This window comes from Sciurus vulgaris, assembly GCF_902686455.1.
Source record: "Sciurus vulgaris genome assembly, chromosome: 4".
Lineage (NCBI taxonomy): Eukaryota > Metazoa > Chordata > Mammalia > Rodentia > Sciuridae > Sciurus > Sciurus vulgaris.
Window position 1 is genome coordinate 133,051,091 of NC_136464.1, and position 20,003 is coordinate 133,071,093.

Below are 20,003 nucleotides of genomic sequence, written 5' to 3' on the forward strand. Positions count from 1 at the left end.
TTTCCTTAGAATAAAACTTAAAGCAAATAACAATAGTGGTTAGTTTAGAGTGTGGTGTTGGAATATAAGTCTTGTTTCATTAACATTTTGTATTTTTCCATAATTTAAAAATTTATTAAAATAAATTTAGAAAGGAATTTCTTGAAAAGAAATAGAGAATCAAGGTAAAGAACATAGTTCGAATTATGATTGTGAATCTTGGTATTTATTTTCTCTCTTTGTGACTACGAGAAACTTCTCTATTTATTGTGCCTCAGTCTTCTTCTTCCTTAAGTGGCAAAAATAGATTTCACTCCACAGTGATTCAATGAAAGAATGCCTGGGAAGCATGTAAATCTAGACCTATCACTTAGCAAGCTCTCATTAAATTATTGACATTATTATTGTAAAACATAAGTAGACTTTTAAAAAAATTTAGAAACTACATGTTCTCTGATCCATGATCTTCTTATAGTGTTTATTTCTATGACGACATATGCCTACTTGTTCTCGGGTGTTAGTTGTCTTGAATTTAAAGGACGTTTTATGTAGTTTGTGAATACTTGTGTTTTCATGAGTCTGCAGTAAAAATTATGGATAATTTGAAACAATGTACAAAGATTACATGGAAAAAATTCTTAGTGAGGAGAAATGACTAATTTGGATCTTGAAATATTTAAGAAGGGTGTACACGTGCACTCAGAGTTAGAAGGTTAATTCATAAGAAGAAAATGGTGGATGGGGAAAAGAACCCAACCTATTTGGTATTTGTAGTTATGTGCTCTAGATAGTTACTATTTAAATTAGATTGAAAATTTTGCAATGTATTATTTTTTCTTTAAATTCTTGTTATTCACTTTTCTATGTTATTTTTCTTACCCTTTACTTTTAGTTATTTATTCTTTAAGGGCTTGAGTATTATTTTTTCTATTATAAATTTCTAGAGAAAAGAGATAAGTGGTATATAGTATCAGACTCAAGACAATTTATTCTTCCATTTATTTTTATTTATATTTTGAAAAATATCTGAAATAGAAAAGTTTTTTTTTTTTCCTCTGTTATGAGAAGCATCGAGCTGGTGCTCAGTGAATAATAAATCATCATAATAAATGAGATGACTAGATTTCTTGCAGAGTTGCTGCATTCTGGTTTGAATATTTTTTAGGATGTGTATGTCTTGTCTCATATGTTACTGCAGCTAATTTAAGGAGACTGCAAGTGTCTTATACAAGAAAAAATAGTGATTTCAATAAAATTGTGCATTCTAAGGAATATATCATCAGTTGTGTTCTCCTTCATTTATTTTTTCTATTTACATAACCCTCAATATGCTACATACTCTTCTCCTTTGCAAAATTTCTTTTTCTTGTTTGTTTCTTTGTGTCTTTGAGTCCATCAATTTTCTACCAGCTCTCGTTTTTGTTCCTCTTACTCAATCCTCTTATCAGTAGGAATAGTTTCTGTTCCACTTTTGTTATGTTGTTATTTTACATCCCTTTGATTCTTTCTAACCCATGTGACTTTTTGGTCTTCTTAAAGTTACATTCTAAAGTAAGATCACTGCAGTATATTACAGTGGAATATGAAATGGAAGTAGAAATAATAAGACTATGCCACACTGTTCTCCTTCTTATGACATCAAAAAACAGTATCAAACATATTTCAAATTACCCGACTCCATTAGCTTTCCATTTTAAAAATTGTGAATATGAAATGTGTTATTTCATTGTTTCAGAATGTTCTTTTATGTCTTTGATTGTCAACCTTTATCAGATCCAACAATCTTTTTTAATAACAACTATGAAGTGAAGAAAATCTCTGCAGTAAAAATATCAGAAAATGAAATCACCCTATACAAGTAATTATACAAAATCAGTATAATGCCCTAAATGTATGATAGAGAAATTAAGGAAAATAAGTGTATAATAAAACCACACATATTTCAATATGCAAAATACATAAGAATGACCTCATAAAAAGATATGATAAAAGTCAATTCCACATACTTTATTTCTGACAGCTACAAATACTGATCAATACCGGTGAATTAATAATGTCCCAAATGCCACAAGTGGCATTGCTCCTGGAGATGTGAATTTCTCATAACATGAACAAATGTTGGAAAATTTTATATCAAATATGTATAGGCTTTCTGCATTTACACAGTTCTTACTATTCCTAGAAAATTCAGTATATATAAAGTTTATGAACAGAATATTTTGTGTTTGAGTGTAAAATGAAGTTAGGTTTTAATTTTAGATAAGCATAAAAAAGATTTTTCTGTTTCATTTTGCAATGAAATAAAAATTTATTGATCACATACAGGACTCCTGGAAAGGAGTCACTCCCAAGCAGATTTGGGCTGGCTGGGCAAGTTAAAGAGTGAATTGGGCCTTTGTAGTGACTAAAAAGTTGGGGCATAGGACAAGTTTCCATGCATGGGAAGTCTAATTTCTATCAAAGCCAAAGCAGGAGACACAAAAGTAAAGGGAAGTAAATACTTTTAGTCAGTGTCAAAAGTCCAAAATGGAGGCAGACTCTTTATTACTACATTCCAAATCTAAAAGCACACAACTCTAAGTACATTACTATGACTATTTTTTACTACTACAAATAGTAATACTTATTTCTGTACATATAGTACATGCAGTAATAATCATAGTAGCAAAATAACATAGTTATAATTATTCAGTAGTTCCTCCCTTATCCATGGGCGACAGGTAGGTTCTGAGATCCTCAGCGGAAAATTGAAACCCCATTAAGTATTGAGCCCTACAACACTGTATTTTTCCTACATACCCTGCAGTGCTGCCAGAGAGTACCAGACTTAACTTACTCTTCCATGATTCATGTCCTCCTGCCTTCTTTGCATCACTACTCTGGGGCTTTGGGATCATTATTAAGTGAAAAAAGAATACTTGAACACAAGCACTGTGATACTGTGACATTCTATTTGATAACTGAGACAACCACTAAGGGACTAACAGACAGGTGGCATATTTGGTATTTGGCATGTGTATACTAGACAAAGAGATGATTCAGGTCCTAAGTGAGATAGAGTGAGATGGTGCAAGATTTTATCATGTTACTCAAAATGGTGCACAATTTAAAATCTGTGAATTGTTTATTTTAATAACTTTCCATTGAATATTTTTGGGACATGGTTGACTCAGGATCACTGAAATCAAGGAAAATAAAACTGTGCTTAAGGGGTGACTATTGTATTAGTGGAGTAAAGATATTTATTGATAGTACTGCTATTTATTGTATCTAATGCCTTCTCTGTGTCAGTCAAGGAACTAAACACTCACTTACATATCTATTATCCTTTATTCTTCACAGTCCTAACACAAAGCTAATATCATTATTTCCATATTTAAGAGAGACAAGGATCAGAAAGGTTATTTGGATACAATATTGTAGTATAAATTCTTAGAGGTTATCAATTATTAATGATCACATATTTCACTTTGTAAAATTTTCCTTTCTCAGCTGAGATATATACAGATTTTAGAACTCTATATTTCAATTGCAAAGTATCTTTCTTGCATAAACAGGGTTTTAACCTGGATAAATATTATGTGTGACATTAGAATGTCATATGGGATGTAGGAAAGTTCCCACTGGGTAGGACATTCTCTCCTACCAGTGTCACTAATGTCCCTCAGTCATTATGACAACAAAAGTCTACACAAATTATCACAACACATCTCAGAACCCATTGAAAATCAGATCTCAAGGAAAATTATGCTAAAGAACCATCAATGTTAAAATATTCCTGATCGGTAAGAAAACTTTTATGTTTTCCATTGGTGTTTTTAGAATGCTATCATAAAACTATTGTACACATTGCATGAATTTTACCCCACATTTTAAATAAATTAAATCACTATAATTTACTTATAATGGGGTATATGCTACACAAATGAAGAGAGACAAAAAGAACATCTTGTAAAATTTATTTAAAGACTTAAGAAATCAATACTTCATTGTTTTGTAGCGCAAAAGATATTAGTTGGAAATTCAATTGTCTACCCTTTTAGTTTCTTAAACCTAAGAGCACTCATTTTTATATCTTCTCACATTTTTACAGGGAGCATCTTTTACAACATACGCTTTTCCTGGATTGTATTAGTTAAAATAAAAACTTTATGGATAAAGGTATCTGTATGCTCTCCATCATGATCCACACCGTGTAACTTACTATGAAATATGAATTCCATTATCATGACAACTATGGGTTTTTTAAATCAATCTTCATTTTAACCAAGAAGGGACTTATGAATAGTTACAGAAAGATGGTCACATTGTAGGATACAATGAAGAGAGCCAAAGTGAGGATTTGAAGATGTTCCTGAGGGCCATTTCAGTAGACTGACAAAAAGGATAGTCCCGGGCTGGGGATACAGCTTAGCTGGTAGAGCATGTGCCTTGGGTGCACAAAACACTGGATTCAATCCCCAGCACCACACACACACACACACACACACACAAAGAGGACCATCCTGCCACAAATGATAGGAAAAGAATGGGTGGTGCAGAGTGGGGTGGTATCATGTCTCAATACTGGTCAGAGGAAAGCATGAAAGGAAAGGATGAAAAGAAGATAAATATGGCTTGCCTTGTAACTGTTTTCTTTTAATGTAATTGTGTTGATTTTGAAAACTACTGTTTTATGAGTTAGCATTCTTTGGACATGTTAAAAATTGCCAGATTCTTTGATTAAGGGAAACATGGGGAAAAAAGATATACATTTAACATTTTTAATTAAAAATGCATATAATTTATGCATCTTTTTTATGTATATTACTATTTTACCTCTGGAAGGATCAAGATTGAATATCTAAGATTGACTATTATTTTAACATTGTGAATAAAATATTTTATTCAAAAGAGGAATGAAAGCATCTAAAGTTTTCTTTATAACAAATTTTCAGAAAAATATATCTAGTTTGCACAAAAATATTTTTCAGACAGAATAATTCTTCTTATCTCCTCATACCTATGCACAGAGGAAGAACATTAATATATTTAGACCTTTTGATTGGAGACTTAACATTTACACTGGCATAAAACATTAATACTATCATTCAAGCATGACAATTCCAAATTAACAGAAACCAATACTGCTATTCGGGCAAAGTAGGAGTTAGTGTGAGAAATGGAAGCAATTCTATAAAACATGGTTTAGCAGGATATTATGAATCTAGATTTAAGCTTTATTCCTCATAAATGGAGGACAAGGTATTAATCCACTTACCATCTTTGCTTTAAATTACATGCCTTCTTTCTATTAATTTAATATTAATACCTGATGATGATTCAAACTCTGAATCCAGACTACTTGGTTCTGCATGTGACTCTATGGAGTAATACCAGGTATGTTTTCCATAAATAAATACTATGCCACATTTTCTTCAGTAGAATAGTATTTATGCTCAATTTCAGAGACAGCACATTTGGAACATGAGGAACATTCACTAAGTGTGAACAATTTTATTGTTTTTTTTTAACAAAATGATTTAATTGAAAAATGATTATGGACAATCTCTAAAAATATAGAAAGACATACTTATGTAGACAGAAAATTACCTATAATATTAATGATTTCAAATATTATTACTTGAATTTAAAAAGTTAATATTTTTTGATCTTCTGAAATGGCTAGATATTGTCATTTTGCAATAATAAATCACATTTCATTCTTTGTTTCTATATGCCAAACTTAGCCAATTTAGTCAGCAACAACTTTAACAGAAAATTTTTATGAAAATTATGTACCTTCAGATTTCACATGTATTATTCATATTCACTCCACATATTTAAAATCCAGTCATTTTAGTTTTTGTTTGCAATTCTTTCTATCTCTGTGAACTTTTAGAAAAGCAATGAGGAGCTCAAATGTCTTTCGTCCCAAACTTTAGTTTGCAGTGATGAAATCACTCCTGAGCCAGGCATCCAGTCCACAGGAAGGGAAGACACTAATGAAAATTAGCATTCCAAAAGAATCCACTGCAGCTGTCATCATAAAAAGAAACTGATTAGTGGTTTGGACCGTGCTAACTCTGTAAATTATCAAACAAAATACTGCAGAAGCATCCATTTACGTATATGAAAATTACAATTTGAACATCACACTTAGAGCACATTAATCAACTTCATTCTTTGTTTTTATGGGTAATGAGGCTTCCCAGAAAGGTAAACAGCCAGCTAAATAAAGTTGCTTTGGCAAAAATGGATTAAATATATTCATACTTAAAAAAAAAAAGAAAGAAATGTGCTAAGAGGTGTTTAAATAAAGGAAACATCCCCTGGTCATTTATTTCCATTTTTAGTGTCTAGTTTGACTTTTTCCTTCTGGCACACTAATTTTTAAAAAAATCTTCTATTCATTTCGATTTCTTTTATAGTTACCCTGTGTACAATGTGAATTATAGTACTTCTAAACTGATTAACATAAATATCCTAGTACCTTTTATTTCATATCTAACAACATAAACTTCATTAAAATGTGTTGGTTCTTAAAAGCAATTCAGAGCTTACATGATTTGTCGTAAGGGTATAGCAATAACTATTCCCTGTGGTGGAAATGGGGTAATTTATTTCTAATAATTTTTTTCTTTTGTTTGTAAAAAATTGTATACAGAACTCTTCTCTTGTAGAAGTTGCATTTCTAGAAAATGGAACCAATGTTGAATATGTGTAACCTTGTAGTTCTGAAAATCTTTGGAAAAATGGGTTTGGAAGACAAACCAAATATCCACATAATGAAAGAATCATTGTGGCTCAAATATTTATTTACTACTTATTGTGCTAGAGATGTAGCAGGGGACAATATTTAAATAATTGACATTTACTTTTATTGACCCATGATGGAAAGTACTAAGTATCAGGGAAAGTATTTTCAAAACTATAGGCTATTTCAAACATGAGAACAATTTGTAATGAACTGTACCTTAAATATTTTTGTCCTACTCAACTTCACATAACAGACTATAGGACAAGAACTTGGCTTCACTCATTTATCAATTGCACACATTCCATTATAAAGATTAGCTAAGATTCCACTCCAAAATACTTATTAATTAGTTAATTTTTTGGTCAATGTTTCCAAATTTACCTAAGGTTTATAATTCCTTAGCTATTACTCTTACTTAAGTAGATTTTTCCAAAGTAAACTCTGGCAACTCTTCACTGTGTATTTACATGAATTAAATATTTCCTAAGAAAAATTCAGAAAAGTCAACAATTTGTATATGATTTTTTTATGTAAAATAATATTATTCTAGTGTTTGGTTTCAAATGTTCAGATGTTCTAGGATACATGAGTAGATGTAGTAAATTGAAGTTGACAGTTTTGGTTTATTCTAAATGTGGGGAAGTTGAATTTGCACTTGGTTGGGTAAAGGAAAGTTATATTTGGTGAGAAAAATAGGGATAGTTTTGGAGGAGTAAATCAATCACTTTGTGGGTGATCAGATACACAATTTAAAGTTGCATTTCACAAATTTCATAAAATTTATGCTATTTTACTTTGATATATAAAACCATTTTGCCACTAAACATCAGTGCCACCATGTTGGCAGACTTAAAAGAACCAACAAGATAGATTGGCAAGGTTTATTTAAACCTTCAAACCCATAGAGGTTCTTATACGCAAAATTGGCATCCAATTCATTAGTCTATAGTAGAAGAGTCGGTATCTACTTAGGTCTTTTATGTCTTTCTGACAAATGTTTTTCCTTGGACAGATATGTGCACCTAGGACACTTCTAAAATCAATCTCACTTGCCAATTTTAATTTTTCTTTAAATGGCTTCTCAATCTAAAATTATTTCATATTGTTTGTCATACCATTAATCAGTGATGACTTACCCAGCAATTTATATATTATAGACTATTCTAATTGGGTTTTCTAAAATTATACCTTATTATTGCCAAAATGAACAGATGCTTTGGTAGTGGTTCATTCCATGTTCAACATTGTACATGCGTTTTCACACAGCCTAATGACTTCTTATGATGTCTGGGTTCTTTTATTATTATGTAGAATTACAAAAAAATTTCTCTCCTGTTCCCCCATATACCTTTACTTAACAGTTCCTTCATTATGTGTTATGGTGTCACAGACATTTGTTGTTTCTCTTATATGTCCTGTGTCAGAAGTTGTTGATGGCATAATTAGAGTTCAAATGACTTTCGGAATGTTGTGTCACAGACTGTGAGAACAGGCAACAGATTACTCAAGAGATCATTGCGATGGGGGCAGTGCCTTTCACTGGTTTGTCTTTCTTCCTGAGCAAAGTATGGAATCTGTAAAATTGAAAATTAAATTTACCTTTGTAAATTTAATACTCTTATAAACCAATCATGGGCCTAAAGTGCAAATGTGGAATTGTTATTCTGAATATGATTTTTACCTTAGAGCTGCAGAGTCACTTCTGAAGTTCTTTGAAGTTTGTTCGCCTCCACTGTGCTCATCCTTAGAGGTACACCATCTCTCAAAGAAAAGATATTTATAGTATTTAAGACATTTTAGGTTAAACTCTAGCATTTGGAGTAAAATTTGAATGTAAGAAGTACTATTAATTCATGGAATAATTTGAGTTCACTATGCTTTAAAACGTTTTGTTTTTCAGGTAGCATTTTCCAGACATTAGCAATATCATTCTCCTTTTTGATAATTTACATTTTCGTTTTTAAAATGTTTACCTACTTTGTTTTTTGCTCTTCTGCTTGTTTCTTTGTTCCATTAAGAAAGATAATATAACAACTAGTTTTAGTTAGGTTAGGCTACAGTAACAAGCAAATCTCAAATCTTAGCGTTTTATTGGTTCTTTTCAGTTATACATGTCAGTAGAATCCATTTTGATATAATTATGCGAACATGAAATATATCTTATTCTAATTAGGATGCCAGTACCTCTCCTCCCCCTTCCTTTCCCCAACCCCCTGCTTCTTTCCCTCTATTGATCTTTCTGACATTGACCCATAGTTATTTTTATTTGTTTATTTTTAAATTTCTTGTGGTCATAGTTTACAGTGATATTCACTGTGGTGTATTCACATATGTACATAGGAAGGTCATATCAGATTCATTTTACTGTCTTTCCTTTTCCCATCCTTCCTCCCTTAACTTTATTCCCCTTTGTCTAATCAACTGCACTTCTATTCTTCCCCCATCCCTTTATTGTCAGATAGCTTCCACACACATATCTGAGAAAACATTTGACCTTTGGTTTTCAAGGCTTTCATAGGATGGATGGTTTCTGTTGAATTCACATCATTTCGGGGAACATAATCTATAAGGTACATCCTCCATTTGGAATATCATCCACCTTAAGTAAAATAAAACCCTGGGTACCATGGAACCATGTGACAGTTCTTATATCTTTGGTTGAAACTGGTTCTCATCACTTCTGCTTACATTTATTGACCAAAGAAAATCAATTATTTAATTTCGATATTAATGAGTAATATAATATTTCCAAATCAAAGGGAAGGAAGTAATTTGACCAGTAATACAACTTACTACAAAATAGTAAAAGACAAAGAGAAAATGTTAAAAACGTAATTGCTCAAAACCTATCTAAGAGTAAAACTTTGCTGAATATTTGTAGGATTTTACAAGTGTTAGATAATCCTTACGGATTTCTTTGCTTTGACTGAGGGTAGTTCCACAGCTTTCTAGACTCCTCCATGGCTGTAATATTACTGTTTAAGCATATGGGTTCATTTTTATTGATATCAATTTCTGATTATATCTGCTTGTAGCTAGAAAGAATTGCAGTGCATCACCTTTTCTTTGGATGGTTTCAGTGGGTGCCTTGGTCATTTTTTACAAGGTGTAAAACATCTGACATTCCCTTCACTGACATCCTAACTCATTTATTTAATGGACTGTGACTGATTCAAAACATAGTTGCTGCCAATTATTCAGAACTTACATCATTGGATGTAAGGCTTTTTCCAGTGGCACTTGTTAAAGGTCATGTTATACCACCAAGCTAACTCTCATTCACAATGCTTGTCAAACATAAAGACTTACCTTCTTGGACTAGGACTTTTTTCACTGCTCTTAAGTTGAAGTCAACTAAAGCAGCCTCCTTACATCTCCCCTGCTGCAATATGTCTCTGCAGGTGGTCTCTTTGAGCTACAATGCACCTGCTTCAAGGAACTCCTCCATGTCTATAGATATTGAATCCAAGTTTAAGCCTGAACTTAAGATGTGTTTGTTGTCATTGCCACTTACCTGATTTTAACTAATTAACACAGCAGGCAAGATAATTTTTTTAAGTTTAATGCCATTGCAAAGCACCTTGAGATACCACAGCATGACAAGATGACATAAAAGTTAGTGTGTGCATGCCTTTACCTTCTCTTAGACTTAGGCACCCTGGTGGTTTAGACAAATGCATTGGTTGTTCAAATGGAAACTTGATACTAAAAGTCATGGGGAGAAAAAAGACTGAATTCTAATTTGATCTTTCCAGTCTGTTAGAAACATAGAGAAATGGGGAAATCATTTATAATTCCTATGGATATTTGCAATCCAATAGAAACTACTGAGATGTGGAATAAATTTCTGGGACAAATGCTTAATGATATTATTCTAATCCCATCTCATCTTTTTGTAAAATAAAAACAATGGCATGTTATTTCTATTTAATATGTATATATTATATAATTATGATAATTATACATTATAAAAGTATAATATATAATAGTTCTATATTATTATATATAAATGTTAACAAATTATATATAATGATACTATATATGATAAAATTGTCAATAATTATAATTATAATTATATATTCTAATTAAATAAATTATTTTAAAATTTCCTGTTATTGTATTATTTTTATTGGCCTGGTATTATAAGAATAAGTAAAATTCTAAAAATTGGTCAAAATTATCTGAGCATATAAAAATTAAAAAAGAAAGTAGCATTGAGAATCAAACTCAGATGTCCTTTTAAGTCTTGTTGCTTCTTTTGGTTATTTGAACTATGTGAATTTTATAACAAGTAAATGGTCTCTGAAACAAACAATGTGTCTACAAAAACTATACTAGTCTGTTTGAGCTAAAATAAACAAACCAAACAAACAAATAACCTATGCCACTCATAGTCAACTGGTCCTATCTTGCAAGGACAAAAGTGGGCTAGTCAAGAAATAAATTAGGAAGAGCACTTAAGAGAAAATTATCACTGTCCAGATAAAAGTTGATGATGATGGTGGGATTTTAAAATTTACAAAAGTGAACAGCATTCACCTGGATCTTTATGTACAAATTAAAAATCTGAAAAAAAAAATGGAACAATTACCTATTTCTTTAATCCACATAATTTGTTAGAAATGTTGAAAGCCTTCAAGATATAAGGGCTAACTGGCCAAGGAGGAATTAAGAAACTTTAGGAAAAATTGTAATTACAGTTTAGATGGAACATCATGTAAAAAGAAAATAAAATCATGGAATATATAAATCAAATAATTAAAAAAGCATATGTAGATCAATGCAAAGTATTGTCATTTTTTTAAAACAATGGGTTTAAAATTAGGTCAAAAGGAGCATTTTCTTAGTTTGTGACTTGAATTATAAATAGAGAAACAAAGTTATACACACACACATATATAAATTTGTGGTATATATATATGTGTGTGTGTGATATGTGTGTGTGTGTGTGTGTGTGTGTGTGTGTACACACATATATTCGTTTGTATTAAAAAACAAAGTAATGGAAACTCAGGGGAGAAAAGATAAAGAGAAAGGTAGACAAAAGCCAGGATTTAACATATGTGAAAGGCAACAGAGTACAGGGTTAACGATTACAATCTAGTAAATATTTTAAACTAGGTGAGTGTTATTTTAAAGGGAATAAAAAAGAGGACATGAGTGTAATTGTCAAATTTTAAACATAGCATGCGTGTTCTAAGCTAGTATGATGAAAATAATATCTAGGGCTAGAGAAAAAAATTTGATCACTAGGTTGAGGTGAATCAAGATTTAATTGTCAAGTCCAAACCAAAATTAGAATATGCCTTTCTTTTGTAATTTAAAGGAGCAGGAATTTCTTTTGCTCCCTAAATTTGATTTCTTTAGAATTAAACATCCATGATTTTAGAGAATTTAAGTTTTGATCTGGATATATGTACTACTATGTTGCTTATGGAAGCTTCATAAACAGGAGTATTTGTCCAGGAATTTTCTGAACAATGACAATTCTTTTTTTTTAACTTTTAAACAGATGTATTGAGGTATGATTGATATAGAAAGAACCACACTTATTTGCTGTGTACAATTTGGTGTTTGAATATAAACAATCACCATAATCCTATTACCACAATCAAGGAGATGATACAGTTATCACATCCCATAGTTTTGGCAAGAAAATAGCATGAGACCTACCCTCTTAAGAAATTTTGAAATATGTAATATTGCACAGATAATTGTAGTCACAATGTTGTACAGCAGATCTATACAGCAAAGGTCAAACTTTTATTCATTGAACAAAATCTCCCCATGAATAATGTTAATTCTATAATGAACAAGTTAGGATATATATTTCAATGTATGTATTAGGTTGCTGTGTCTTTGTTGAGAATGTTCATTTTCAAAGTAAAAATACAGGCTGTGTGCAGGTTAACTAATGCTTTATAAGTATTTTAAAATGTTCAGCTTGAGTTAATATATACAAAAGAGTCCTTTAGGAAAAATTCTTAAATTCTATAATGTACATCTATCTTTCCATAAATAATATATTCTAAAGTCGGTGGTTGATTTATTTTCTGCTCTTCAAAATCTGAGGGAGCTGCCAGAAAGTCATTACAAGAGAGAAAGAAAAAATATTGTCAGAAATTGGTCAATGTTTGTGAGAAATTTTTTCCTAATAAGAATATAAAATTTCTTAGGGGTTTCCATATAGTAACAGCTATATAATCATTTACTATAAGTAGGAGGTGAATAGACTGATTCTATACAGGGGGGGGTTTAAAGGATTGAAATGCCAAATAAGTGATAATGTCAATGAAGAGTTGATTTAATCTCAAAAGATGATGAAAATAGCCTACTCATTCTAGTCATCTCCATGACTAAATAAACTATCAGCACTTAACAAGTATTATCTATCATTTGCTGAATATTCACAATCTGCCTAATACAAGATAATTCTATGGTAAAGAACTACTACTCCAAGTATATTAAGAAACTTTAAGTGAAGAACATACACATGAATATTTATAGCCAGATAAAAAGGAGCTGAGACAGGTTTCTAATCAAACAGAGTAAAATAACCTGTGAGGCACTCAGAACAAGACCGCGGTATATATGAAAATTAAAGGATGATTTAGCCAAAATATAAATTAGAATGTGAAGAATGTATTGCACAAAGAAAGGATAAAAAAGAAACAGGAGTTGCAGCATATATTGGTTTGTTATTTCTGTACCATACGTTGCTACAAATTTAGTGTCTTGGAGTAAGATCCATCTATGATCTCAGTTTCCATAGATCAGCAAGACTGAGGCATAGCCTAACTGGGTTCCAGATGCTGAGACTCTCCAGGTTGAGATGAAGGAATTGGGTTAGGGTCATGCTGGAGTGTGCAGGTTACTCCAAGCTCCTTCAGGTTTTTGGCAGAATTCAGGTTTTTTTTAACTAAGCTTCCAATTTTCCTGCAGCAACCCAGTGGTTGCTCTCATCTTCTGCAGGCTATCTTCAGCACCTATTCCAGAGATACTCTGTCTTTTGACTTAACTTCTTCAACCAGTAGGAAAAAATCTCTCCTGAGTCTGCTGATTGAGTCTTATATAACATCATGCAGTTACAGCAGTGACTACCCTATTATCTTTCCCAAATAGTGCAATCTAATGGAATGAATCTGTTATTTTACCATAGTCACAAAATATTGCCCTCAACAGAACAGCACTATTCATAATCTGTGCACATGAAGTGTGAAACTTTGGGGCCATCTTACAAATATGCTTTGGACTTCATTGCATAAAATTAATTAATGTACAACAAAACTTAGTAGCAAAACATCTTAGAAGTCTGTTGTAGTTTTGAGATGATCTGAGACTTAGGCTAGGGTGTTATTAGAGGAAATAAAGTAAATTATATAAATTTGAAAAATAGTTATTTAGTAAAAAAGAAAAAAACATAATTTATTGGTTGGAAAAAATAAGGGAAAATTAAAGACAGTATATTCCAGGCTTCTGTCTAAAAGACAGGAAGAAAGACAGGAGAAAAATTGAGGAAAATATGATTAGTACAAGTTTTTAAATGTGTGTATGTGTATGTATGTATATATATATTATTTTTCTTGAAACTCACAAGCTAAATGTTGAATTTTTGTAAATAATTTTGTTGTTTAGAAGTTGCTTACTTTTCCTCCCTACTCTGTGTTTTTTATGTCTTTGTGTACATTCAAATTACTCTTGGTATCATTTTCTCTGAGTCTGAAAAATTTGGATTTCCTTTAGTATTTTTTCTGAAGTCAGTTGGCTATCAACACATTATTTCCATTTTTATTAATGTTGGGATTACTTTGGTTTGCTTACATTATTCAACATGGTGTTGATGAATATAGAGTTCTTGATTGACAGATTGTTTATTATTTTTAATTTTTCCCATCAGTTCGAATATACCATGCTATTACCTTTGAACTTCATTATTTCAATATAAAATTAGGTGTTCATCATACTGGGGGTCTATTTACATAATGAGTTACTTTCTTGTCTTCCAGAGTTTTTCTTTGTCTTTAATAATTTTACTATGATGTTTGAAGATATCCATACCTTTTAGTTTATCTTTAAATTCATCAATCTTATTAAGTAAATATAAATTAATATTATTTCATCAAATTCTAGAAGTTTTTAGTCATTTATTCACACACTTTTTTTTTTTTTTTTTTTTAACCTTTTCTCTCTCTCCTGCTCGGATCAGGAAAAAAACAGGCAGACAAGCCAGAAATTGAACAAAGAGATCTGGGGAATGAGACAACACAGTGGGCCTTAATAGGCTCTCACATTTCCTTTGACTCCACATGTGCTTACAGTGTCTTGCAAGTCTTCAGCTCTTTTCATTTTTCTCCATTCCTTTTTCATTCTGTTAATCAGATGGCATGATAGCTATTGATTTATCATCAAGTTCACTGATCATTCTTAGGTCAGCTCACATTTTCTGTAGAATATTTCATATAAATTGTACTTTTCTATGCTAAGATATCCATTTTGTTATTTTTTATAACGTCTGTCTCTATTGATATTTGCTACTTAGTGCATCATCATTGCCCTCCTTTTAATTTTTAGACATGTTTTGCTCTGGTTCTTGGAACACATTTCTAATGATTTTACTGAGGAAATTCTGGGCAAAGTCCAGGCTTTGGTGCTCTCAGAGAAAGTCTGTGTCTCCTTTTTTCTCCCAAAGTGTGAATCATAATTTCCTGTTTTCTTGCATCTAATAATTTTCTGCTAAAATGTTTTAGATAATATAATAAGGCAAATGTAGCTTTAATTTTTCCCCCTTGTGGTTATAGTTGGTCCTTTTTGGTTTACTTGGTGAATATAGATGATGGGAGGGAAAGGTATACTGGTGATTTTATGTGTGTGTGTGTGTGTGTGTGTGTGTGTGTACACACACATATATATAATGGTTTAGATATTAGGCATCCCCCACAAACTCATGTATGAGACAATTCAAGAGGGTTTCGAGTTGAAAAGATTGGATTATGAGAATCTTAATCTAATCAGTGCATGAATTCCCTGATAGGAATTAACTGGGTGATAACTGTAGGCAGGTGGGGTATGGTTGGAAGATGTGGGTCATCAGTGGTGTGATTTGGGGGTATATATTTTGTCCTTGTTGAGCTGGGCTTTCTCTTCTTTCTGGTGACATGTTCTGAGCCACTTTTCTCCACCACACTCTTTTATTGTGTTATTCTGCCTCATCTTTGGTCCCAAAAAATGCAGTCGGCCATCTATGAACTGAGAATCTGAAACGTGAATACTAAATGAACTTTCTTCCTTTAGAATTGTTCTTCTCAGGTTTTTGGTCACAGTAGTGAAAAAACAGACTAAAACAATATATATGTACATATCATATGCATACATTTATATATATGTGTATTTGTATGTGTATATTTGTATATGTATATTATATATATATATATATATATATATAAACTTATCTCCAAGTTGAAAAATTTCCACGTAAACCAAAAAAGTTGTCTTTAACCTACTTACATTTCAACTTTTATCTTGCAAGGGTGTGGAATAGAGAATAATTAATTATTGGGTGACTAATAATGATGAGTTCCTATTTTTGACAGGTGACCTTGGTAATGGTCCTTTATTATAATTATCAACTAGCAACTATGATTTAAACCATCGCTGAGAAATTTTGAAGTACATTTGTTAACATGGAAAAGGAAAAGCAAACCATATTTTCTAATGAATTCCTTAGTGGAGACTACATATAAAGTAACAACATAACCTTCCAAGAGCTGCTACACTATAATTTCACTCTCTCCTTAGAAGACAGACATATGTGCCTAAGTAATCTCCTTTTCTTTTTCTGTTGCTAATATATGCATAATTTATTTTTCCATATACTTGCTAATGCTTCAACTATTATTATTTCCTATGTTACAAGCTTTTTTTATTTTATCGATTGATATTAAAATGGCTTTGATTATTAGGCCAATAGAATTATTAAATTATTTATTTATTTACAGCTCTATTTAACCAGTCAGAATATTCTAAAAAAAATATAGCTGCTAATTTTGAACAGAGAGCCTTCTACTTTATTGAATAGTTTTGGCAAGATTTTGATATGAGAACTTTGAGTCAAAGTGTCTAAGGGAGTCTCTGTAATAGGATGTTGTCTTTAAAATAACAACTATTTCAGTGCTAATATAGTTAACTGGTTCATCTTTTGGTAGATTTTATCTGTATTTTTAAGTTCTAACGGGAAATATTAACAAAATTTATTTCATATATATCCTTAAAATTCAAACATATTTGACAAGTAAATTGTGAAAGAATTTGGGTGTATTAAAATTGGGCAAATGATGGGTTGGGGTTGTGGCTCAGTGATAGAGTGCTCGCTTAGCATTTGTGAGGCACTGGGTTCGCTCCTCAGCACCACATAAAAATAAATAAAATAAAGATATTATATCCATCTACAATTAATTTTTTAAATTGGGCAAATGATAGTGCAATAGTGATAATGAAAACATATTCACTGAATTTTCTGTACATGCACATAAATATTATAAAATTGATGGTTAGATCACATCCATTTTAGAAGCATCAGGAAAATGTCATATAATAATTAGGATTATAAAAAATGTATATTTTACATAAAGGAAATAGAATAGCAAACAGAACTATTCATGACTTGGAGTATTTAAATTAAGGCTATGCTTGAGACATAAGGGAAAGTCATTAGGTTTATGGAATATTCATAAGTTCTCACTCTTTTCTACAATGTGAATATATATATATTTCTTTCTATTATGTGTATAAGAAAATTGAAAGTTACTGCTATGCTTGGCTCATAAAGATATCTATTCTACAAAAGATCTGAAGAAAGTCCTTTATTTCAGTGTTATTGAAACACAATTACATTCAGAGTTTGTATGTCTGATGTGTATAGAATTTACATGGTTTGTGGCTGCTGTTTTCTACCACTGTATTTGTGACTGGAAAAGATCCTGAAATTAAAGTTGTGTTACAGCATCTCACTGAAAGCCTCTTTGACCCATTTACCTCTCTCCTCCCGAGGCTGGCCCAGGTCACCCTCTTTTCATTCCCAGAATATACCACACACTTCCAAAGATTTGGAATATTGAATAAAAATCATAAAATCTGACTCTGTGCCTATTGCTCCTGAATGAACTTTACCAAAGAGTGTCATTTTTATCTCTGTGTCCTGGTATCAACCTATATTGTTGAATTGCATCTGATATGAATTACCCTTTCTCTTGAAGTGTAAAACTGTGTAATCGATTGTTCATTTATGTATTTAAAAAATCTTTATTTGGTAACTATTAATGACTGAGACTAACTGGAAAAATGATATAGTCTTACTTTTTACTTTTCTATATTATGTGTATGTGACAAATAGAAGGAATTATATCTATGTTATATGTATTATAATACTTTTGGACATGTATTTAAGAAGGTAAAATTAAGGTTAGTATGAGAGTTGATGGGTTATGAAAATTTTTGTTAAGGATTTTTCATGTGTTAAAAATAAATATAATGTTAAATTCTATAATTTATTAATAGTTTAGCATTGAGTGTAAAACAATTGTTAACAGCAGAATACAGACCTGAGAAGAGAATATCTCCTGATTTTCAAGATCAGTTTTGGAGTCAGAAGGCCTTAGTTCTAGCTGTAAGAGGCTCTAGGATGCCAACCAATAAATTATACATCTTTATTCAATCTCCAAGATGACCTCTAAGATCCTCTTGGTCAGTTCAAAGTGACCCTTCATGCTAGGACTGGACATACCCTTTCAAATACTTTGGGTTTTTTTTTGTGCAAAATTAAGATAAACATAGGGTGCTTTTATTCATTAGGTACTGTTATCTGCAGAACTTTTGTACATCTCCAAGGTAGCCTTCAACATTAGAAAGTTTATGTTGAAGTAGCTATTTAATAGTTTTATTTCTTTCCTTAGTCTTGCAACACTGTTTTAGTTGTTTTGATTTTTAATCTCTCCTGCCAAGAAAGGATGGGCCTACATATATCTGTAAGAATACCTGTTTCATGATATAATAGAATTTACCTAATATAAACAGAATTTACCATCTCAATCTCATTAAGTTGCTTTGAAGGAGTGTCTTTCTTAGAGCATAAAGTAAATAGCAATGCAAAACATTTATAGTGAGTTGTTTTTTCTTTAATTTAAATCTTAGATGCAGAAATATTCCCATTACAGAATATGGAATACAAAAAAAGCCTGAATGACAAGCAAAATCATTTTTATTCAGGAAAAAAAAATGTCCCTTTCTCTCTCTCTCTCTCTCCCCCTCTCTCTCTTTTTTCCCTTTCATTCAGTTGTTATGGTTGCCTAGAAACCAGTCTAAGGATTTAAGGAGTGCAATTTTATGTCTCTTTTTCTCTCAAATTCAATGAGAGGACTACACTGAATGTCACTCAAAATTAACAGCAACTCATTAAAACTTTGGGACACTTCCCTTTGTGTGTCCACATTGGTAGGCTAGCTGTTTGCTGTCTTTAAAACTAAGGACAGAGACTCTTGTTAATTGGCCAGCAGGGGGTACCCAATTTCCTGCTCCTCTCTAGATTTGGGATTGACCTTGTCATATCCTTTAGGTCCCCCATTTCTGATGTTTTGAGCACTGTAGTTTTATAGAATCTATCTTTACAACTGTAACCTATGTGTTGAGCTGTTGCAAATGATTTTTAAGATAGTTTCTGTAGTAACAAAGAAAAATGACATAAGCGTGGTAGAGGTCAATGCCATGAAAGGTGTATATCATTTCATTTATTCTTTCCTATATACCTGACTTCTTTTCCAAGAAGATCTAAAGGCACACCGCTCAGAAAAACTCTGAAGTCCAAATGTGCTATTTGTGAAGAGCTAAACATAATAACATTGATAACAATTTTATGGAGGATGCACTATGTGGATTCATGTGAAACCCACGTGATTTGTCATTTAGTTCTATTGTGTTCGAGTACTTTTTCTTCCCATTTCATATGATACCAGAAAAGAAATTTAACCAGGCTTTCGCTTTCTCCACAAGAAAAGAACAATTTGTATTTGAAATGAACTACAGGATGAGGGACTGGAATAGTCCAGTCCTGATGTGCTAGTTAGGAAGGTGTGTTTCAAATCAAATGGGACTTGATAAAGCCATTTGACAAAGAGAGATTAGCATTAAATCCAAATGTAAACAACTTGGACTAAGAGTGTGGCTGAGTGCAGAGACAGAAGGAAGCTGATTAGTGATTCAGATTTTATCATGACTGAAAAGAGACTGATAGCTG